This window comes from Protopterus annectens, chromosome 1.part1 (genome assembly GCF_019279795.1).
Source record: "Protopterus annectens isolate FY-2018-M chromosome 1.part1, PAN1.0, whole genome shotgun sequence".
NCBI lineage: Eukaryota > Metazoa > Chordata > Ceratodontiformes > Protopteridae > Protopterus > Protopterus annectens.
Window position 1 is genome coordinate 210,239,256 of NC_056726.1, and position 26,130 is coordinate 210,265,385.

Consider the following 26,130-nt stretch of genomic DNA (forward strand, 5'->3'; position numbering starts at 1 on the left):
GAGGAGGAAACAAATGAAGCGGAGATGAGAAGTGACATTTTTAAAGAACTTGGAGCCAAACCTAAAACGAACGCTTTTGGTGCAACACAAAAAGGTACTGTTACAAGTAATGAAAGTAGTAAAACTACTGAGGAATGGCTCAAAAAGGACTTTATTTTTAACAATGTAAGCAAAAGAAAGAAAAATGATTACAGCCATATGGATGGCAGTTCGTATACTGTTAAAATTGACAAACTGTATAATAATATGATGAAGTACAGGACATTCAGTATTGAAAATGCCTATCTCAAAGAGTGTCTGAGAAGGGAGATACTCCCTAAAGGTTTGAGGGTGTATAAATACCCTAATAATGTGACAATTGGTTCACACTTTCATGAGAGTCTGTTGAAAATATTTAACAATTGTGGGCTCGAGATTTTGAAAGTAATAATAGAAGAAAATGAAAGTAAGCAAAACGAACTGGGGAGAGAGATTGAAGAGTTGGACAAAAGTATTAAAGCTGATTTAATTTTCAGCATTAAAGAAGAAAGAGACAGATTTTACAACATTAGGAGAGATATTGACACCAAATGTGAGAGTATAATACAGCGTAAGATAGTGAAGTTAAATAGGGACATTAATGAGTATGAGAATAACATTAGTTACCCTAAACCCACAGATCAAGCGCACAATTCAAGTGGTTTTAAAAGGAAATGGAATAATTATTATTTTAAAAATCAAGATGGGTATGGTAACAGGAATGATTTTGAATGGAAAGAAGAGTTATATAATAAAGAATTTCCACCATTTGGGGGGAAGGGGTTTTATGAACATACTAATCAATCAAGGGGAGAAAATTTTCAAAACCGGGGGGGGGGAGGAAGGGGGAGATACTAATAGTTAATACCGCCTTGCCTGAGAGTCATGTTGCTATGAATGATATCGACAATATAGTAATAGGTGGGGATAACATCAAACACACCTATAAGGATTTCAGTATTTATAATTTTAGTAATATGAATTTGACTATACCACATTTTACCCTTTTGAGCAAAGGGTTAAAATTCATACCAATGGTTAAAGGGGATCATACACGAACCATTCTTGATATAAAGTTGTTCACAAGAAAAATTAATTTAGAAATACTAGCTTTGAGTGCTGGAATGAAAAAAGAAAATGGAACGGAGAGGGCATTAGTTAGAAAATCCACTTACAATCCCCCATTACTACCTCAAATCAAAAATTTTGAGAATGTTTTGATAGACGGAGTTAGGAAAAAGTGCAACAAAGTCTGGTGTAACCACAACCTAACCATGGAAGAAAAAGTTATATTAAATGAATTAAGTGGAGACCAACTGGTTAGGGTTATGAAACCGGACAAGGGAGGGGGGATAGTCATTATGGATAAAATGATTTATGATGGGAAGATGAATACTATTTTGAGGAACAAGAAAACATACTCTGTAGTCTCCTTGAATGAGATCAATGTAGCGTACAAACAAATAGATAATTTGTTACAGGACTTGCTGGTTGAGGAAGTCATTGACATGAAAATGGTTAAGGACTTAGAAGTGAAAAAACCAAGAATAGCTACAATATTCGGAATTCCCAAAATCCATAAAAACATGGGAGACCCCCCCCCCCTTAGACCTATAGTCTCGGCAGAAGGCTCCAAGACTGTACCTTTAGCTAAGTTTGTTGATTATAAAACCAAACACATATGGGTCAATAATCAAACTATTCTTAAAGATTCTTGGGACTTTTTGAGTCTGTTGAAGCCTGAAATATATAGAGAAGATATGTTCTTCGTTACAATAGATATTATTGATTTATTCAGTTGTATTCCCTATCGAGAAGGGATAGAAATGTTTGAAGAAAGTATTTTTGAAGATAAAACACTCAGTCAAAGGGACAAAATAGCCTGTGTAGCATTTATGGACTTGGTGTTAAAATTTAACTTCATTACATTTCAAGGAGTATATTTCCAGTAAAAAACTGGGGTATCTATGGGGGCGGCATGCGTCCCCACGTATGCCAATATTGTCTTATTAAAATGGGAGGAAAAGTTTATTATCAATTCAGATTATAAGGAATATTGGCTAATGTATCACAAGTTTTTGGACGACATTGTGATTTTTTGGGTAGGGGGACACGAAAAATTCTTAGAATTTATTGAATACATCAGTGGAACCACAAACTTCTTAAAATTTACCTATTCCATTAGTAGGGAAGTGCTAAAATATCTGGACATCGAAGTATATAAAAGAAATGGAAAGTATGAGTCTAAAGTATATAGAAAGGAAACATATGTAAATTCCTACTTACATTACAATAGTGTCCACCCCTTACACAGTAAAAGAAACATTGTCAAGGGGCAATTTGTAAGGGGGTCGAGAATGACCAGTTGGAATGGGGACTTTGAATTGGAATGTAAGATATTGGAAAAGATGTTCTTAGAGCGTGGATACCCTGAACAATTTGTGGGTAATATTAGGGAAGAAGTGGAAAGAGGTAGACAGGATAGATTCAAACCCATTATAGGGAGAGGAATTAATATTGAAGGTGAAAAATCCAACCTTGGGTTGAATAAGAATAGTGATCATCAGCAAACATACACAAGAAGCTTAGTGGTGGAATACAATGCTTTTAATCAGAGGATAAAGGATTTCATGAGTACAGAATGGAACAAATTTTCTGCTTTGATGGACATGGAAGAAATTACAAAAATACAACCAAAAATAGTTTACAAAAATTCTCAAAATTTAAAGAATATGTTAGAAAAGAAAGCAAGTGGCAAAAATAAAGGAAATAGGAATAAAGTGGGGACATACAAGTGTGGCAGGTGCCACTAGTGTCCATACATTATTAACAGAGGGGAAGTTTACATTGAGAGTAGAAAAAGATGGTTGAGTAGCAAAGGTTTCTACAATTGTGAAAGTAAAGGTGTTGTATATCTGGTTATTTGTCAGAAGTGTCAATCATTCTATGTGGGGAAGACTGAGAGACATTTGAAGAGAAGGATATACGAACACACATATGATATTATAAAAGGGAAAAACACAAATGCACTTTTTAAACATTCTACTCATTGCACTGAATTTAAATATGTATTTTTTGTTCTGGATCAGATTAAACCAGATATAAGGGGTGGCTTGTGGGAAGAAATTTTAGAAAGTAGGGAATTATGGTGGCAGGTCAACCTTGACGCAGGGAACAAACCTGGAATGAATGAGTTTATATCAATTTCCCCACTTCTTAAACTGAGAGCTAATAATATTTAATTAAAATAAATGTAATTTCCCAATATGGACACTAGAAGGGGTAAGACACATATGAAATATAGGGAAAGAAGACTCTGGCCATACAAATAAACATACACTTTAACATACCTGAGTTTTAAAGTTGAGATTATTTTAACATAAACAAAATTAAATGTTTTTTAAAAAATAAAATTTTATTTATTTATTTATCAATATTTATATAAAGTATATTTTAAAAGGGCGTTGAATTGTTGACAAATGTAATATAGGGTAATGGTGATTTAATGCACTAGACACTTTCATAGATAGGTATTAATATTCAGGAGAAGTATAAAGGGATTCGTCAATTTGACTTTTAAAATAAGAATGTCATTGGGTTATGAACAAACTTGCAATTGAAGCAGACTATTTAAACTGTTCTGAAGGAATGTAATTTGTCTGATGAAGTCCTGTGTGTAGGACGAAAACGCGTGGGATTTATTTTCTTGTGTGAATAAAAGCGTTAATTTTTCTCTGTGTTCGTGTGGAGTACCTGGTTGAATACATTCTGAAGGAGTTTGTACCGTGGTCCTGGGCATTCTATTTTTATTATTAAGTGACTTGAGAATCGCCACTTGGTTTTTGTTTACCTCTCAATCTGTTAGTGCATGAAATCTGGACAAAGACAGAAAGAATGGGGGGACAAAGGCCCACAAATAGACAGACATTACAGATGTTCTTATTAACCTAGAAAGTTGTTAGTATAAAATCGAGTTGTATTATTACAGAATATCTGAATGATATAAAGTCCAACACTCAAATGTTTGTCTGTAGTTACTACTATTCAATGACTTCAATATACAATAATTTACCAAAACACCACAAATGTATAAGGAACTGACTGGAAATATTTGGCTAAATGCTGGACAATCTGCGAAAATCTGTACAGTTGAGAGGTATGCAGACTGTCACTCTGTGTCTGGTGTAAAATTATGTACCTCAGTCACATATTAAGTACAGCACACAGCTGGGGAATGCCAGGGACAATTTTAGGGAAGTGCAGTACTGCAGAAGCAGGTGCAACTGGCAATGTCTTTAACACACGAAATCCTGGATTGGAATACAGGTAGCTCTGGCTTGGAGTCACCTTGTAAGTACTGACAGTCCCCCTGGGCATGCTCCTACACTTAGCTAAATTGAGCATAATTCTGTTGCCATTGAGCATAATTCTGTTGCCTCTTCATCATAAAGACCTGCTATGTAAAAAATACATCTGTACATACAGACAAGTATGTATACGTGTCCATCTGTCCCTATCCCCCTCTCGCATGATTAGTGTATTTATCCCTATGCATTGTCAAATAAATATATATCGATATATATAGCTATATATATTACAGTGATACATAGACTCTACACATATATCTACATAACACATATACATATACACATACAGCTACATTTATAGATACATCCCTGTTATAGACAGATATATGAATGGATGTATGTATTTTCCCACATACCCTAATAATTTTGAAGAAATCTTCACTCACACATCCATACAGTTGCTCAAAGGAACCAAACTAAGGGTGCAACAGTACATAATCCACATATCTACAGATTCCTGTGCCTGCTGGATGTCACCATGTAGACAGACACAAGTAAGCAGTTGGTGTAATGTATAAAGTAGTCAACGCACGCATGGACAGGGCACAATATCCCTGGCCACATGTTTGCGTATCTAACTGCAGTCAGCCACATATGGCCATACTGGTAACTGTATACCACATAGCAAGGATAATAACAGTTACCCCACTCCTAAGACACTAGATACAGATAAGAGTACAAAGCAATATCACTCTGCAGGCCACACATGCTGTTCAACACAAGCCTAGTTTTCATAATCCACAAGTACTGCGCCTGCAATCACATTTAGAACAGATGTAACCTTTGGTGCATATAATAAGTACTGTGAGCTATAATATGTAATGGTTCCCTATTATATCAGCAAAGCTTAAAATAGCGAATGCTGTTTTATCGACCACTTTAAATCAAAACTGCAAAATCCCGAACTCACGGAACAGTGATTTATTTTGTCCAGGGAAAAAAATCACTAGGCCATTTGTGGGACTTTGCCATTTCCTCCACTGTGGTGCGATCTCGGAGTTGGTATATTTAAGTGGGGTTGTGTGTGTGTGGGGGCAAAACTTGGTGTGTGTGTGTGTGTGTGTGTGTGTGTGTGTGTGTGTGTGTGTGTGTGTATGTGTGTGTATAGATAAGTACTGTATGCTATAGTGTACAACGGTAGATAAGTAAGGGTTCTAATCTGACTTCAGCCAACTTGGTGTGTGTGTGGGTTTATAGATAAGTACTGTAAGCTATAGTGTACAACAGTAAATAGGTAGGGATTCTAATCTCACTTCAGCCAACTTGTGTGAGTGTGTGTCTGTGTGTGTATATAGATAAGTACTGTAAGCTATAGTGTACAACAGTAGATAGGTAAGGGTTCTAATTTCACTTCATTCAGCTTGGTGTGTGTGTGTGTGTGTGTGTGTGTGTGTGTGTGTGTGTGTGTGTGTGTGTGTGTGTGTGTGTGTGTGTATCCCCTTGCAACACCAAGGACATGCCCTCATGGGCTGTCCACCTGTAATGGTTATGCACTTTTTGACCCTGTAACTAGCTGCCAGCTTCCAAACTGCCCTTCTCTACAAGGCCTGATGATGTCATCCACCTTAAGACGACCAGCTGACAGCCTAACAGCAGGCATAAGCTGTGGTGCATGCGATAAGTAGTGTGAGCTATAGTGTATAACAGTAAATAGGTAGGGGTTCTAATCTCACTTCAGCCACCTTGGTCCATATGGCATCCATTTTATAACCTTTGTAACTGAGACATAGGAAGGGTTTTGCATTATTTTATTTGTAGTGGGTGATGTAGCTCCCACAAATTACTGACCAAACAAGGCCTGCTGATATCAACAGGCATTATATGTCCTAAACTGATAGTACTAGCACACATGAGGCATGTTTTGTGCATCTGGTACTGTGCTCTGTAGTGTGTATCAGTATATAGGTAAATATTCTAATCTACGTGCAGCCAACATGCACTACGTGTGTGACTTGGTATTTCCTGTATACAGTGTGTGTTAGTGGTACTAGCCTGAATGTGGCCATGTGTGCGTGAGGCTGTTACAGCATTGTACATCATGTTACAGAGCCATAGGACATGTGAACCTCAGTAGCATAATGGCCATACAGCCATCACATTCAGAAACATATTTCTACCCCTTGTTACAGGATCAGCACATATTGCCCCTATCCATGAGGTATGCAGCCAGACGCCCTGTGTTGAGATGACATTCGCCCAGCCAGTCATACAGATGGCACTTGATGAGGTGCACTGAAGTGCTCTGTGTACCAGTAGGCAGGGTCTGTGCCACGGGTGTGTTTAAGTCTGTTAGACAAATGTATCCCACAAGTATGTAGTACTAATGTCACATAATAGGTTAATGTCCTTACAGTGAGTCATCCATCTACTATGCTTCCTAAACATAGGTAGCATATGTAATGAAGCAGGGTCACACCTTGCCCTTTATGCAAGGCACAGATAACCTCTGACTACTCTATATGCCACAGGCAGCAATGGCATGCATTGCAGACGGTCAGTAGTAATCACATAATGAAGATGTGAAGTGACCGTGTGAGGGACCATACTGTTGTGTGCAAATGCCAGTACAGATTGGTAAGGTACATCAACAAATAGCCATTGTATTCAAATATTGGCATGCTATGGGAAGAGTATGTGGAGGTTATGATATGTCACGTACTGATGACTGTGGCCTCAGCTATGCCATATAATTCCTGCCATACCACTGTAGAGGCATGATGATCTGAGGCACATTAGATGTAAACCTGTGTGGTAAGGTCTGTGTGCTCACTTTTCACCCTTGAGTATGTACATCACATGTTGGGACTGATGTGCTACTAACCTGGGGCATAGGTCTACATGATGGAAATGCTACTACATATATACAGTATATTCGCTCAAGGTTTAGGGCCATTAGTATGTCACCAGGCATGTGTTTGCAATACCCTCTTGCAAGAAACTGACATAACACAGAGACTCTGAATGCTCACAATTAGCAGGCATCAGCCAACATTGTTAGCCATACCACAGTCATTCAGTACTAGTGTGTACTGTGGTTACATGCAGTCCAAGCAGTAGAGGACCCAGGACTGTGCCCTGTAGAGCACTGCTGCTTACAGATCAGCTATTGGAGTTATATATCCCTATGTTACATATGTCTGCCATCAATGGGACACTTACAGTATCATGGATGCATACATGGGTGCTTTGTACATGTTGCCTGAATGGGTGGTATAATCAGATGACTTGGCTCAGTCTGGAGGTTGTGCGCCCTAATGTACCATCACCCATGTCCCTGCTGACTTCCTCGGAAATGTCCACCACGTGTAACAGTCATGCACCCCCTGCCACAGATCCAAAGTATGTACAGTCAACCGTGTTTACACCACATATATGTGTGCTGATCAGCTCCATGATGATTGCCCCTATGGGCATACAGATATGGATGCTTACACAAAGATTTGAATAGTTATGTTGGTCAGTGGATGCACCACCTCTGTGCAAGGGTAGAACAGATGCCATTGTCAACTCAGATGATGTGCAGATAGGGGTGTCAGTATGAATATAAGGGCAATGGTGTTAGTAATCCTTGTCAGATCACTGGTGGGATTTGGCCTGGAATGTTAGCGTGTGCAATAGATACTGTGTGCCTTCCACTGTGAAGCCAGTTATGAATGCTCTATAAATATGGTGGTTATGGGACAGGTTGTAGCAATGTCATGTATCACATGTGGTGGGGACAAGGGAGTGTACATGATGTAGACAGTGTGGGAGTATAGGTTAACTATGAGTACAGACGCATCACATGTAGCATCATGATGTCTGCAGTCAGCAACTATCTGGGCCTGTCCTTTGAGGTTACACATGTAAGTATACTGTGTATTCCAGTCCTGTTTTGTATGATTGGTGACAGGTGTCACTTACAGTATTTATGCATCACAACAACACTGTGCTGCTGTTATCTGAGGAGGTTGTGCCTCCATGTTAGGGGGCCACCCTCAACCCAACTGTCACACAGCAATGTCCACCTGTTGTTGCACAGCCTGCTAATAGCACTTGTCCACCAGTCAGGTGTGCTGTGCCATGATGAGCCTGTGCCCCAGCTGTCCTATACAGCCAAGCTCATGCAGTTGTAATGATGCTGACATTATGCATGGATTTAGAGCTTTGGAGACATGCCTGTCCCATCTGAAGGGGGAGGTGCAGTTACACTATGCCAAAAATCCCACAGGAGGTAATAAATGGGTTTCTTGACATATATGTCTGTATTGTCTGCAAAGGGGTGTATGCTGGTAGTTCTAAGGAGACTGTCCTGTGGCCAGATCCCACTAGGGTGAACCTCACATGGGGGTTGTAGTGGTCACACATATTGCTACACACATGATGCTATATGTTGGATCCCCATGTGGGGATGTCACGGCACCACTCCAGGGCAGTGTAGGTAAGGACCTGGGCCATGCTTTTGACAAGTGAGCCACAACATGAGTAGGCAACACAGTGTGTATATATTACACTTCCCTAATGTGTTTGTGCTCTGTACAGACACATTTCATGACTCTCTTCTTGCAACATGCCAGAAGTAACTGTAATACTTACCTGCACAGAAGACAACTAGCATGTAATGCCAAGCGGTGTCCCCAGATCTCTGAGGCATGTCACCTGAAGTGCCATGATAGGGGTTAGCATAGATACCAGCACTAACACTGTCATACACTTACTGATACTGGGCTAAACACTGTTAATGTTGCTCAATGACAGATCATGCCTACTGACTGTGACTGGTGGAGCCCTATGACTGTTACACTATGCGATGGATGTCGGGCAGCAGTTTCATTTCACCAACCTTGGCCTGACAAGGTTTATGGGAATATTAGGGCAGCAGGCCATGCTGGAAACAGTGTACATCATCTACAGAGTGGTATGTCTACTGGTGTATAGGCAAGTGTCTGAGAGTCACACCCTGGGAACATAACATTGGGAGAGCTACACTGCACTGATGCCATTCACCAGTGGAGTTTGCCATCCATCATTAATGATGTACCCCTTCTAGGTATTCCCACTCTACAGTCACAGCTACTGTCAGTGACCTCTGACTGGTACATTAGCAGGTGGTTGCATATTAGGAGCCATCACTGACTTCCACACAGACCCAACAGTTATCCAGGATGGCCTAAGACACAGTCAGGTGTTCTCTGAACTTCTGACAGAGAAGACATGCCAACCACTGCAGAGTACTATCCTGTGGGATATCAGCCACCCCGCACAATATTGTAGTGTCTGCACACTGCACACACTTGAGACATTACACATGAAGGTATGGACCCAAAGTACTGTACCCTTTGACGGTCATTGTTATGACTTGAGAATGCATTCACCGTTGTACCACCTATACCGACAGGATTTGGATGTAAATTTCAGACTGTCACTGCTATACTGAATGTGGCAGCCAGTACACCTATCATTATGTGCAATGGCACCCTTGCCATGTCACCGCACAGGCATATTGTATAACTGTAGCAGCCACACATGTGCCATTGTACACCAATACACAGTGTAGATAACATGTCCTATTGAGTCCGTGTCATGACCGTACAAATGTAGTCCCTCTCCTACATGCTGTAAAGGGGATGTGTATGCTCCAGACAGAGAGGTGTCAGATCCCACTGTGTACCTCCTGCATTGCCATGACAGGGGTAACACATGTCTCATGTGTTCTACACACCTACAACATCAACATGGTATAGGTAGTACATACGGGGAGACTGCTATGTAACACAGACAGTACATCCTACATGAAACAGGCCTCCAATGCATGTAAAGCACACATCTGCTGTGACACACATCATGTGCAGGTTACACAATGGGATGCAGAACATGACAATCATAACTGCTGTTGGCCAACTGTCTGAACCGGACACAGGATATTTGTTAATGGGTCAACTCCATCACCACAGCTTGTAGATGTGTAAGTTCCAAAAACCCAGGTGACACGTATCAAGGGTAGCAGACATTATCACAAATTATGAATGCATGAGTATGCTGACTGCCACCATTGTCTTTGTTAGACTGTTATACACATATAAACATATGGAGCCATGCATGTATACTGCTGCACCTTGCTGAAGTCATATTTCTGCTGTACTGCCATGCCATCCTGTGCCACTTTATTGCCAGTGTGTGTCCATAGGTTATCCCCTCAGACTCCTGGAAAAGAAACATAAACAGGTCCATGACACACCTGTCATTATGTAACAATACTGCCAGTACATCATACAACATAAAGTACACAAACTATGTTGCATAGTCATGACACATGCCAGCATACAGTATCTGTTGGTGACCACAACAAGTGGCATGGCAAAACAATACTGCATTACACAAGTACATGTCAAGTAATATAGTCACCCTGCGTATCAGTCACATAGCTTCATGCGTTGATGGGAAGGATGACAGGGATTTGGCACAGGTATCATCGGGTCTATATTAGGTGATAGAAATTTTAGGTAATTGAATACCTAAAGGTCGACACCTAAACAGCAAAAGCTGTAAATATCGAATGGCCACTTCTGCTAATTCTTTCGTAGGGACCGGCATGTGACAGTGGTGTGTGAGTGTGTGCATGTACACAGTCAAGCTCAGTGCTTGCCCTACATGTGTGTATGTTGGACAGTTGTGGACCGTAGATGGTAGAGTTGACAGTTCACCATCTCCAGCCCTGAATACAGGAACTGGCTGTGCCAGGAGTTGCACTGGCACCACCATGCCCTAGTTCAAATGTGGTGCTAGTACCTGATGGTGCCTGTTGTCTGCTGGGGCCGTGTCCCCCACTGGATCACCCAGGACCATGTACCATTGGCCTGCCATGTTGTGGTGTGGACAACACACTCCCCTCTGTAGTACTGGATATACTATCACTATGGGTATATGACTGTGCATAGCCAAATGGACTCTCAGCAGATGGTATTGCTGACCTACATTCATGGGTTCAATGCCAGATTCCAACTAGATATTCCAGTACACACAATATGCGGTCCAAGACAGACACTGTCTCAACCCACTGTCTGTCCACTGCTTCAGTGAACCAATCCAGGGTGTCCCCAATGTGGTGGAGGTAGTCACAGATGTCAGACTGTGCTGCATCCATAACCCTAAAAAGGGCATATGTTCCTACTATCACAGGCCTCACTTACATCCAATATCATGTTCTTGGCTGTCTAGTGATGTAGTATTGCACCAGAGACCAAGGTACACTACCATTTTTTCTGTTACTGTGTATTCCAGTTTGCACAGTGCAGCACAGCACACAGCTCCATTGAAACATGCCTAATGACTGTAACTGGCAATTACTATGTTTTGTTTAAACCACTTGTTTTAATAAAGAGTTGTTTGGTGTGGCAGGTTAATGCAGTGTGCTGTAGATGTGATGGGTTCTGGTTCAAAACATGACAGAGGTGTTAATTTTGTACATGTTCATAGGTAGGTACTAGGTTATTGGCCCTGGGGCCTATACAAGCCCAGTCAAAAATGGTACCCTGGCTTTTGCCACCCAAGAAAATTATTTTCCTGTGCCACTGTCGGGCAGAGCCACAGAGGTGATCCCCAGAATGAATTTCCTATTTACATGTATCTTACAATGTATTTGCATTTGCATATATGTATTTACATGTATCTTACAATGTTATAAACACATAGAGTCATTATAGCTATATTTAGCTGAGCTAAGCGAAGCTGTGCAATTAGGCATGCCAAGCAGCATCATGCTAAAAAAAAAAAGAAAAAAAAAGAAAAAGGGGAGATAGGAAAGTGGTAAAATGGGCAAGAAAGGGAAAAACATAGTGAAAGGTAGGTAGGGATGTGCAGGAAGGGTATAGGAAAGAATCATAGCTATCCATTTCTTGTACAGCAACAACTGTGCACTTTGACAGAATTTGTACATGACTTTGTACTCTCCACCCCAGAAGGAGGGGTGAGGACAACATAACTGCATTGTCAAGCCACGTGGACCAAATGATATGTGCCCAGTGGACATGTGTGTGAAATGGAGAGCTATGTATTGCGATGATATTTTCTGTGGGACAGGTGCTCATTTTTTTAAGATGAGAGTGGAATTTTGAGGAAGAGACATAGGTACCTGTGGGGGAGGTAAGTTGGGTAGGTGAGGATGCATTTGCAAACAGACAAGAAAGCAGACAGGGGTGGTGTGTGACACATAAGGGGTAAACACCTTGGATAGGGAGGGTGTTGTGGAATCCAAGTTCCATGTGCCTCCAGATGGCAGTAGTGTGACTCAGATCCCCACCCATGGGACTGTCAGAACTGTTCTATCACTGCCTAAGGGTGGCAGTGCTGGATGCTGGGCACCGGGGTGAGGCTGCCCCACCAGGGTGGCCAGCATGCCCTCAGTCCAGCACAGGCAGCAGTCATAGCCATGGTGGACTATCCTGTGCACCAAGACCAGCAGTTCAGCCACTGCTCCTGGGAGGAGCTTCCTCATCCCATGGGGCAGTACTACCCGACACTGCAAGTAGTGCAGGGGCAACAGAGGGGGCACCACTGGTCTGCATCCCAGATGTGCTGGGACCCGGTGCCATGGCCAGTTGAAGTAAGGTAGGGAGATAAGCCAGAACCAGCCTAGCTTGACATGCTGTGGTAATTGAGGTATAGCAATAAGTAGAGGTTAGTTACAAACAAACCACTGTTAGTAATAACAGCATGGAACATCATTATAAAGAACCCAGTTACATAGCAATGTATATCAAGTGCGACACAGCATGAAATAACAGAACAATCCGTATTTTATCAGCATGCTAGTAACAGTTAAAGCATAAGGCCAACAAAATGGTTAATTTAACAAGATATGTTAATATGAAACCATAATAACACATAACAATAATAAACCACATTTCCCAAAATACAATTATTGTAACAAAATATGTTAGTAGGAAACCGTAATGATAAATAACAATAATAAATAAATGAAGATAAGGGGTGGGGGAGAGAGAAAGACAGTCCATTAGTGACATTAGAGGTTATATCCCTGACAACAGTACTAATATCTTCTCTACAGGTGTGTATTTATAAGTTATGTGTACAGTGACTACAAGTCTCCTATATGTGATATAGCACATATATACCTCTCAAGCTGTTTGCATGTGACAGTATGGGCCAAGCAATAACAACTGCAGATACACAACTGCACAGAACAGTTGCTTATCATGTGGACTTATATAACTACCAAGGTGTTCTGTCATCAGATTTGGTAATACTTTGAATTTCAGGTAATCATTTCTGTGGTAATCCTGACAGGCAGATTATGCAACATTAATTATAGCACAGAAATCTTGACACTTGAGAGCCCTGTCTGCTGTTGACAGTACATACACTAGACAGCCATCATGCCCTAGTTGGCAGACATGGGAATAGAACCCAATAGCTGTGACTGCAAGGGACATCTACAAATAATGTAATAACTGACTGCAGCAACTTAGTACAGACATTCATGGGATACAGCCGTACTGAGATTACACAGCTTTATTTATGACTCAGCAATGCTGATGAACACATTATTGGTATTGCTTTTAATATTCTGTGAAATCTAAACACACTAGCTGCTCATAATATGGGCTGCCTCACCCATATACCTTTTGTTCCTGGGGAGAGAGAGATCATGAGCATTACATGACAGATACTGAAACTGTAGTGCTACATACCACTGGATTCGAACCCAGGACTGTGTATGGCAAAATGTACTGTGTACAAGGCATTTAACAGACTCAGCTACTGAGTCACTGCTGACTACTTAGTGATTGGTACTTGCCTGGAGATCACCTGGAACCATACTATGAACTGAGCAATACAAGTTACAGGACATTCCTCTGGCATTTACTACTATTATAGTGTTATACTACACTGCAGTAATAGTAGAACATGCATGCATGGAATATAATCATACTGCACATATTAAGTCAGCTTTATTTTAAAATCAGCAATGCTGGTGAACACATTTTATTGTTACAGGTTTGAAATATCTCTGATGTCCACATACAATATCAGTGCATGGAGTGGGCTACATCACCCATATATCTTTATTACCTGAAGTCTAAGGAAGAGAGAGAGAGAGCATTATGTGACCAATAATGGCCTGGAGACAGCCTTGGACAGTAGTATGAGTTAAGCAATACAGTTTGCATTACATTAGATTTGCATTCTACAGCTATTACAGTGTTATACTTGACTATAGCAACCTTACCTTACAAAATCAATGCATTCAGTTGTACTGCACTGGCTATGTCAACACAATCCTGCTGTAGACCATTTTGCTTACTGTTATTGGTATTGTTTATTGTTTTCATTGAGCTACAGTTGTTATTGTTCATTTAGTGCACTACAGCTCTAATTGCCTATTTATTTCACTACAGGTTTTCTTGTGTATACTTTATTGCAGTAAATGCTTGACTCTTTGTTGCCTATTGCACTACAGTTAGCATACTACATCTGTACTCACCACACTCATGGTGCAACCTATCCAGGCACCCGGCATGGGACTCAACATTACAAGCCATCTCAGCTGCTGCTGTTGGGAGAGAATCACACAATTTTTGCATACCAGTTTTGCAGACATTCAGCTTGCATTTTGTTAAGACAGTAGAAAACATACTTACATACTTGTGGAGCATTCCCTGCTCTTGCTTCTTGGACCTGGGTGCTCAAGATTCTCCTATTTCTCCTTTTCAGGTCATCATGGTTGTGACAACACTGCTCACTTGTGCATGGGATACCAGTAACACCGGTGAGTTATCTGGCCAACCGGTCCCAAGCCTCTGCCTTACACTCCAAGCCCTGGAAACTTCCCTGCAGCAGCTTAGCTTCAGTTTTTTTTACAAGGAGCCCAACCATGACCCTGGACTCCTGAATACCCCACTTCTGTGCTCAAAAGTGCGCACCTTCACCAGAGCCACTTGCCATATCAACAGTCAATTGAACTCCAATGAATGTTGCAGAATTCCTGCCTATTGTGCTTAATATAGGCTGTTTTCCGACTCTTACACATCATTCAGCAACATTCAAAAAAGTGCCGCATCACTTAGCATCATACAAACCAGTCAAGCACAGCTGAGCAGAGCAAAAACTTGCACAACTGTGGTTTTAATGGAGCTCAGCACCGTGCAAACATTGGTAGCCATTATCATGTCTATATGGTGCTTAGCATGGTTGAGCACAGCTCAGCAGAGCACGTCAGAGTGACGCAGTGCCATATTTTACAATTTTATTATTAAATTGTACAAAAATAGTAGATTAAATACAGACATGTTCTGCCTGCTATGGATTCAAACCCAGGACCTACTATACATAAAGCCATAACTCCCGGTCCATGTGAGGCAGAGCACCTCGCTGACTCTGTTCAAGAGAAATCTAGACCTGTGGATGGGAGATCGTAGGTTTACCCCAGGAATCATATCTGTGTCACTGCTGGACAGAGGCACAACAAACTAATGGGCACAGTATTTTTTCATATAAGGGTATGTAAGCCACAAAAATTTGGGCTAGGCTTATAAATGCCTTAGGGCAGATAGCCTAGTATAAACCTATGAACCTATGAACCTATGAACTCTATCCATTTAGCTACTTGGATATTATGAAAACTAGTATACCTTCACATATACTACTGAGCTACCTGTTAGTGTTGCTGAGCACTGCACCGCACTGTGCAAACACACATAAACACACTGTAAATAAATAATTAATTACATCCATTTTCTACCTTTAGATGTTTGGCAAGTGTGGCTATGTATGTAAGAGAGGTGCTTGGCTCAGCAGCACTCCATGCTGCTCTGCATAAATGGGAATTCTAAAAAAATTTAAAAAAAATCAATAAATAAATAAATAAATTATGATAACTGATTACATCTAGTTTCTATATTTATATGTGTAGCAGGTGTCAGCTGTCTATATGTGAGCATTGCTTGACATTGCTGTGCTCTGTGCTTGCCAAGCATGCTGGAAAATAAAATAAAAAAACTTACATATTACACATTTAACAGAATTCACAGCATTTCCACAGTGGTGGGGTGCATTAATGGAGGCCTCACACTCTACTTAACATCTGATCAGGCATCAACAACCATGGGCTGTGACTACACATCTCCCTACATTGATTCAATATCTCTGTTCCTCGGCTCTCCCTCGGCAGCGTGTCATCATTAATTTGCATGGCATGCTGCTGAGGGGGAACCATGGCCATGTACATGGATACATTCCATGTAGGCTCTACACAGTGCCAACATGGAGTTTACTAAATCCTGGGGTATGTGTCTGCCTGCTCTGCAGCTTAAATAACCTCTCTTCTGCATTTGATGAACAGTGCTAAGTTCAGCTATGAATCCAGGCACAGGAAAAGATGGCGAAAAGTGGTTTCTTTATTTTGTGAACACTAAGATAAAATAATGTTATTCTTCATTGTAAAGGAGTCAAATAATTGTGTTACTGTGTGGAATATAAACATTCATCCTTTAGTCATATTCTCCTTGTGATACCAATTGTGAAAATATTGCTGTCTGAATTAATTGTGCTTCCAGTATTCTAAAATTTGGACTGTATTAGGTTTCAGATAAGGATGCACCATGGTTAGCCAATCTGCATGATCTTGTCCATCCAGTTTTTATGTCTGCATTAAACAACAGTAGTGCCAAGAGAATAATCTGAATATGTTAGATGGTGGTCTTTAATTTGGATAGCAAGTATGCACAAAACTATGGCATGCTAGAACCCCTAAAGCTATAAATTCCACCTGCTACTGTGAGCTCTTCTCAGTACTCTTGCAATTTAGGAGGAAGTTTGTCCATGCTGTTTGTTGTGTCTGCTGTGTTTCTGGCATGTAATCAGTTTCTCTTCTGGACCATTACCTTGTCATGGTGAAGGAACTTTTGTATCTCAGTGCAGCCTTGAGGTATACTATGTAGGGCCACCCAAGATGGGCAGGTCATGGCAGGGAGATCAGACAAAATATGGTCCACTTCCGAAATCAATGGCAAGTTACTCCAGTATTTTTGCCAAGAAATGTCTGTCAACAAAAGCCACAAGAGGCTTGCAAAAGTGGCACAGAAAGATAACCCACAAAGATGAGACTTGCAGGATTGAAAGTATCCAGCACACTACTGGGGAAGAGCAGAGGACAAATATGAACAGTTTTAATTGGTGCTAATAATGCAAATGGATTAAAGCCAAAGGGAATGGAATGAAATTAATTGAAAGAAAAGTCCAATGCTGCAAAGAATTATGCAACATAGGAACATGGAATGTTAGAACTCTGAACCATGGTAAACTTGATGTGGTTAAGGCTGAGATAAGAATAAATATTGACATCATTGAAATTAGTGAACTAAATGGACTGGGAATGGCAGTTTTACATCAGATTATCATCAAATATTCTACTGTGGATAAGAATCTTCAGAAGAAAGGGAGTAGCTATCATAGTTAATAAAAGTGTCAAAATCAATACTTGACTACAGTGTAAAAATGAGCAGAATGATCACAATGACTACAAAGCAACCTATTCAGTATTACAGTGATACTATTTTATGCTTCAGCTTCTGATACTGAGTACTAAAAACTTGACTAGCTTTACAAAGGCCTAAAGCACCTTTTAGAAATAACACTAAAAATGACATTTATCATTGGTGACTGGAATGCTAAAGTTGGCAGTCAAAGTACAACTGGAATAATGGGTAGGTTTGGCCTTAGATCAAGAAATGAAGTGGGAAATGGGTCGAATTCTACCAATATAATTCACTATTCATAGCAAACACTCTCTTTCAACAGCCTAAGAGATGGCTTTACATATGGATATTACCAGATGGTCAGTACTAAAAATCAGATTGACTATATACATTACAGTCAGAGATGGAGACGTTCTATGCAAATATATAAATACAGCAAAAACAAGACCTGAAGCACACCATGGCTTGGACAATCAGCTTCATATCATAACGTTTATAATTAAATTAAAGTAAAAAAGAAAAATGTCCATGCCAGTGAGATATGATCTGAACAATATTCAACATGAATATTAATTGGAAGTGAAAAATATATTTAAGGAATTAGTCCTGGTGGACAAAGTACTTGAAGAACTATGGACAGAAGTTTGGGATATTTTCCAAGAGACAGCAACAAAAATATTCTACACAGAAGGAAGATTAAAAAATAAAACATCTGTGAATGTTTAGAAGTGGTTGAAGAAAGAAGGAGATTAAAAGGCAATGGGGATAGGAAAATGTGTCAAACTGAATGCAGAGTTTCAGTAACAAGAAAAAGAGTTAAGGAGTCATATTTAAATGAACAATGCAAATAACATGAAGAAGACAATCGAATGGGAAAGACAGAAGAACTGTTTATGAAGATTGGTGATATTAAATCAAACTTTCAGATAAAAATGGGCATGATAAAGGACAAATATCAGGAGGACCTAGCAGAAACCAAAGACATAAAAAGGTGCTAGGAATATACAGAAAAACTATACAGGAATAAACCCAACATCACTGATAGATATAACTGTTTTCCAGTTTACAGCCAGACATTTAAGGGAGTGAAGTTAAATGTGGTGCAGAAAGTCTTGCTAACATTCTGGAGAGAGAAGTTAAATGGGCTCTAGAAAGTCTTGCTAACATTCTGGAGAGTGAAGTTAAATTGGCTCTGTGATAAAATGAGGGGCTGCCAGCTCAGCTAGATAGAATTTTGTAAATAATTCTATGTCATTGTAAATATTAATATGATCCACAGGCTTGTTTGACAAATGTAAGAAAATTCTATTATGTGCTGAACTTCAAAAATGTAACCACAGTGCACCCTGCTAGAAGAAAGATGATAAGTAAAGAATTTTACAACTGTGTGTGATCTCAAGCTCAGAGACAGGATGTCTGCAGCTGGAAATTCATTATATTGTCCTAAGACTAGGATAATTACTAAGTTTCAATTGTAAAGTGTCTTTTATTGCTGTGGCTTCCTGGCAGGTGCAGATTACAAAGAAATGTTGCATTTTAAATTCTGTGAGCCTGGGAAACTTAAAGTGTCAAGAATGATGTAATCTGAAATGACTCAGCAGTAATGTGTATTATCAATTTAAGACTATCTCAGAGAGAAAAAGATAGCATTTTGTATTTTGTTTTGAATTAGACAACTCACCAGCACTTGCTTTGCTCTGTAAGATATTTATAACAGTGATTTATCTTAGAGTTAGAGAGAAATAGTAAAATTAGTCTAGCTGTTTTCTATACTTATGTGAGACTATCATACAATGTTGTTTTAAAGTATTTACTGTGATTTCTGAACTCTCTAATGTCATTGTGTTGAGTTAATAAGTAGTGTCTTGTGTTTTTATTATTTATTATCAAATATATTTAAATCTTTCAACTGTGGCTGTTTTGTGTAGAGATAAGTTATGCTCTTAGGATATTTGCGTGTATTTGTTGATACTGTACAAAGCCACTTCAATAGCCTTGCTGTTCATCACACTTATACTAATTGGATAATAATGACATTGCCCAGTAGAATTGGACACCCTTTGGTAAGGGCCTTTAGAGTAGCTGATAAGAGTAGTTGGTGGTAGTGATTACTAGCTTATAGCCTGGGCAGAAGGGGGCAGCTAGTGAACTTGTGCCAGCCTTCCTCAGGGGTGACTGTGTGTTTGTATATAAATCAAATCTCAAAGTGTGTGTGTATCAGCTACTTGGGCAGGGACACAAAGCACTGGTTGGACAGAGAGGGTACTGGAGGTTTTGGCTTCACTACTTGGCTGAGATCTGAACCCTATAGTTGTGCCAGTGGGGAGTCTTATTGGGGATCTGGGGAGAAAGGGAGAAACCCGCCCCAGACTAACTGTGATCTCTGTGCGCTCTTAAGGGAAATTGTACTTTACTGCATGTGTACTTGTTATCCTCCCAATATGGATGCCCCTCACTGGTGTTAGTGGGGAGGATTGAGACTCCTTGATTACTGGGCCAGTGCATGGGTCTACCATATTAATTGTTTGGTAGTGGTGGGATATCCACATCAAATATTAATTGTTTGATAGTGGTGAGTTAGCCACATCACATATTAAATGGCTTGTAATGGTGTGGATAGTGAATTCCTGTAGCTTGTGTACAGTGATCACTTAAGGTGTTTTTGTACTCTAAATCAGCCATGCAATGAACATTCAGAGTTCAGTAAACAATTGTTTTATTTCTTTTGTTAGCTTAGTTAGTCAGGGAGAGCAGGCAAGCATGTCAGCAGAGGAGTATGGCAAGCTGACAAGGAGCCAGTTGGCTGAGATGTGCCAGGCTAAAGGACTGGTGCATGGAAACATAACTAAGGCAGACATTATTGCAGCTTTGGTCACAGCTGCATCTGAGAATAGCAATCAGGAAGATGATTAGACTGGCCGTGGAGATGTACAGCACTCAGGGAATGGACAGTTCAACCTTTCTACAGAGGACTTAAGAATCTGTCTGGAGCTAAAGAGACTTGAGTTGGAGGCCAAGCATTTGGAAATAGAAACAGCAGAGAGACCGAGGCATCTAGAGACTGAGGAAAATGAGAAAATGCTATGCCTGGAAGCTGAGGAGAAGGAGAGGCAGAGGCAACATGAAAAGGAGATGCTTTCTGTTTGCCAGAGTCATGGAGGTAATGAGGAAGGGTGTAACTGGACCCCAGAATCACAAAAGGTCAGTAAATTTCTTCCACAATTTATAGAGGGGGGTAATTTTGATAGTTTCATTCATATGTTTGACAGGGAGTGTAAATAGTATAATGTTGACCAAGGGCTCTGGGTACGGTTCCTGACCCCTTTACTCCATGGTAAAGCTGAAACTATTCTGTCCAAACTGTCTGACAATGATCTTTTAAGTTATAATGTTGTAAAGAATTGTTTGCTAGAATTTTTTAAGCTAACACCTGAAGCTTATAGGAAAAGATCCAGTGAGCATAGCTGCAAGACAGATGAAAGCGTGTGTGAATATGTTGCTGAACTAAGCACTTATTTTCATAGGTGGGTGAGTGGATGTTAGGTCACCATTGTTGAAGGGCTGGCAGACCTTTTGGTGAGGGAACAAGCCCTTAGCACTTTGCCTGAGGACATGAGGATCTGGTTAGCTGATAGACAATGCTCTACTGCAGATAAGTTGGGGAAGAAGGGAGACCTATACCTAGCAAGCAGAGCATCCCTGCACAGAAAAGGGACACTCAGTGCTGCTCATGGGTCTAAGGGAACCCATGGTGGGCAGCCCAGACTGCTCCAACAAAATCTGCCAGTAGCAGGAGAAGCCACTAGCCCAGGTACGCATCCAGGACCTAGGGTTAAATGTTTTGAATGTAACCAGTGGGGCCATGTGACATATACATGTTCACAGAGGCAAGGTGGGAAATAAAAGGTGAGGGAGCCAGTAAGTGGGAATGACAAAATGCCAACATTAGATTGTCTTGAGACAACAAGAGTACCAAACTACCACAAGAAGTTAAATCCTATCGTAGTGAATGGCAAAGAGAACATTGCTAAGAGAGACACAACCTCTGACATAACCATTGTGAAGCCTGCAATGGTTACAGAGGAGCACTACTTTCCTGGGCAGTCTACTCCAGTCAGAGCTTTAGGAGGGACCCCATTCCAAATACCTTTGGCTAGGGTTCACCTTGACTAGGAGGGTGGAAAAGGAAGCCAGCATGTAGGTGTGTTTGAGGATATACTTGCAGATGTCCTGATAGGGAATGATTTTGATAATGCAGTACCATGTGCTCATGCAGTTACATGCAGTCAGGCTTGGAGACAAACATGTGGGTCTGGTAGCCTGGGGAGACCGAGACAGACCACACACTTGTACCCAGGACTGGTGAAGTGGTTACTTCAGGGAGGGAGCTACTCTCTAGCAGTGAGACTGAAAGTGAGCCACAGCAGATTGTTGGCACTGATATTCCCTTGGACAGAGTGACTGCAAAGGTAGAGGTGAGTAGTAGTACCCAGGCTGACAGTAAGGCACCGCTGTCAGAGGATGCCAGACTTCTTATGGAAGGGGAGCTGGGAAGGATTACAAAGATAGAGTTGAGACAGGCTCAGCTTTCAGACACTACATTACAAGGCCTGAGGCAGGTAGCTAGTGAGGCACCTGATTCTCAAGGGAAGGGGGAATCTATATACTGGGACAAAGGATTACTGTATCTCTAGAACCCTGAGGGAGGGCTAGAGGGTGAGAGAATACAGCAGTTGGTAGTGCATAGAGCCTACCATCTGGCACTTCTAGCCATAGCCCATGATATTTCCTTTGCAGGTCATATGGGCATAAAACATACAAAGAGACATATTATGTAGAACTTTTATTAGCCTGAGATTTCCAGAGATGTAACAGGGTACTGCAGGACCTGTGAGCAGTGCCAAAGGGTAGGCAAGGCAGGAGACATGATGAAAGCTCTTTTGATGCCTTTGCCTGTGATTGAGGAGCCATTTCAGAGGGTAGCTATGAATATTGTGGGGCCTCTGAGTACCTCAAGTTTCACAGGGAAAAAGTATATTCTAGTGGTAGTAGATTATGCTACAAGATACCCCGAGGCAGTGGCTTTGTCCTCCATTGAGGCAGAAAAGGTGAAAAATGCTTTGTTAGAGATTTTCAGCAGGGTAGGTTTCCAAAATAAAATATTGACTGACTGAGGTGCGAGTTTCATGTCAAACCTGCTGGCTTGTCTGTGGAAGTACTGTTGGGTAAAGCACCTAAAGGCCACTCCCTACCATCCCCAGACTAATGGTCCTGTTGAGAGATTAAACTCTACACTCAAGGCCATGCAACAGGCATTTGCAGACCAGTTTAAGAGGGAGTGGAACAAATATTTGTCCCATCTATTGTTTGCTTACAGAAGGGTTCCCCAGGAATCCACAGGTTTTTCACCCTTTGAGTTGTTGTATGGGCATAGGGTGAGGGGGCCTCTAGACTTAATTTGTGATGAGTGAGAGGTTGAGTGTGAATCTCACTAGGAGTCTGTTGGGGCATATGTCCTAAACATCAGGACAAGGCTCAGGGAGGTCTTGGGCTTGGCCCAGAAGAACCTGGCAGAAGCACAATAGCAGAAAAAGGTCTGGTATAACAGGAATACTTGAACTAGAGAGTATGCTGTAGGGAAGCATGTAACAGATCTCATTCCTGTCAGACACAACAAGCTGCAAGCAGCCTAGGAGGGACCCTACAAGGTGGTAAGGAAAGTCAGTGATGTTAACTACATGGTGGAACTGCTAGGCAGGAGGCAGGAGCACAAATTGTACCATATTTACATGATGAAACCTTACAATCATAGGGAGGCCCTTGTGCTGAGTATTTACAGTGGATTGCAGGAGGAGTCTGAGGAAGATCTAGTGACTGATATCCTCAGTGGGGCTTGGAATGACAGCTCAGTGGAAGAGGTAGCAATATCCCAGCAGCTATTTGCTATCCAGGTTTGAGAAATCAGAGCAGTGTTACAGACGTTTGGGGACATGTTCACTGGGAAATCAGGGTGCACTCCCCTGGTGCAGGACCAGGATGATACAGGACCCCAAACACCTATTAGGCAGGCCCCTTATAGGGTGGCTGAGAGAGTCAAACAGACTCTGAGGGAGAAGATACAGGAAATGTTGGAACTAGGGGTAATTCAAGAGTCCAACAATCCCTGGGCCTCCTCAGTGGTGCTGGTGCCAAAGAAGGATGGCAGCACCAAGTTCTTTGTGGACTACAGGAAATTAAATAGTCACACAGAGTCAGATGCTTACCCCATGCCTAGGACATATGAAGCCCTAGAGCAGCTGGCTGGGTCTAAGTATCTTTCCACCATTGATCTTACCAAGGGTTACTGGCAGGTTCCCATGACTCCCAGTGCTAGAGAGAGGTTAGGCTTTGTGACTCCTTTTGGCTTTTATGAATTCACAAAGATGATATTTTGGATGAAATATGCCACAGCGACATTCGAGAGGCTGGTAGATCATATCCTAGCAGGAGGAGGAGATTTTTCCCTTGCTTTCTAGATGATATTGCCATCTACAGCTATTCCTGGCAAGAGCACCTTCACCATATCAAGGAGGTGCTTGGCAGACTACAGAGGGCAGGATTGACCATTAAGCCCAGCAAATGTCAGGTGGGTATGGCAGAGGTTTCCTACCTGGGACATAGAGTGGGGAGTGGTAAGATCAGGCCAGAACCTGTGAGAGATGCACTTATATAGCCAAACTGGAAGCAAAGCTCTCTTCACCAAAGACTGGACTAGACAATCAAGAGGAGAAGGTCAACACTTGCACCACACCACACTCATCACATAGTCCCTCAAAACCTACACCACCAAAACACACAAACAGAAGCACAAAACACACGCCTACATTCATGGAGGCTCTCAATAAAAATCTGCCCAAACAACCGAGACCACTAAAGCAGAAATGCAAGCAACCTTCACCCCCACCAACACAACCCAAATGACACATAGCCCACATACTCAGTGTGCCACTCAACTACAGCCCATAAGGCATAATATACCCAACATTCTAGTCATAGGTGACTCTATAGTCAGGCACGCTGATGTTCCACTCACCAGGCTAAACAAGGAGAAAGTTACTGTCAGCTGCCTGTCAGGTGCCAGGATCTGCCACATAACGCATGCACTCAGGTCACTCCACAACAAGTACAAATATGACTCTGTCATTGTCCATGTTGGTGTAAATGACCTAAGACTTACCTCCCTGAACTCCATGAAAAGAGACATAGAGGAGCTCTCCAATCTTGTAGCCCAGGCAAGTACGATCCTAGCCCTGAGTATCATCCTGCCATCACCCAGAATGATACCACAGTACAAGGACAAAATGACTGACTTCAGCAATTGGCTAAGCTTCTGGTGTCATTCTAAGGGAATCCAGTATCTGTCTGCCTGGGATGACATGATCAACAGACCACGATGATTTACCTGAGATGGCCTGCACCTGTCACCCTTGGGATTTTGGATACTGGCAAAGGCTCTTGCTACCCCTATAGTGCCTTTTTTAGGCAAGGTTCAAATGCCAAATTCACCACACTAACAGGTGCAAGCAAGCAAAATATGACGGTAATGCTACTCAATGCTAGAAGTCTAAACCTCAAAATGCACTCACTCGATGCACCCCTTAAAATGGAGAACATCAGCATCTGTGCAGTGACAGAGACCTGGTTCAAAGCTCCAGCGAGCACCCCTGCATTACCAGGCTATAATTCATACCACACCTTTCAGCCACCTAACCCGGACCGAAACACTAAAGGTGGAGGCATATCCATATTCATTAAGGATATCCACACCTCCAAGCTAGTTGCTTAGCATAATGCATCCGAGATTATCCAAGTTCAACTAACTCTGGGCAAGACCGCCATCCAGATTGTAGCTTGCTACAGACCCCCCACCATGCCCCAGGATTCCTACTCCTCTTTTCTTGATACACTAGAATATATTAGGGTACAACCTAATACCCTAATAATGGGTGATTTCAACTACCCCACCATTAACTGGGAAAACTACTCATGTACCAACTCTTTTGCTCAATGTTTTCTGGAATTTATCAATTCCAATGCCTTGGATCAACTTAACCACACCCCCACCACGGGCAGCAATATCCTAGACCTGGTCATCACCAACATGGGTGACCAGTGTTCCACACCAGAGGTCAATTCCTCATTGGTTAGATCCGACCACAAGCTAATCACCCTAGACATCCACATCCCGCTCCCACCCCCCATTAGGAAAACAACTGTAAAATATTTCTCCA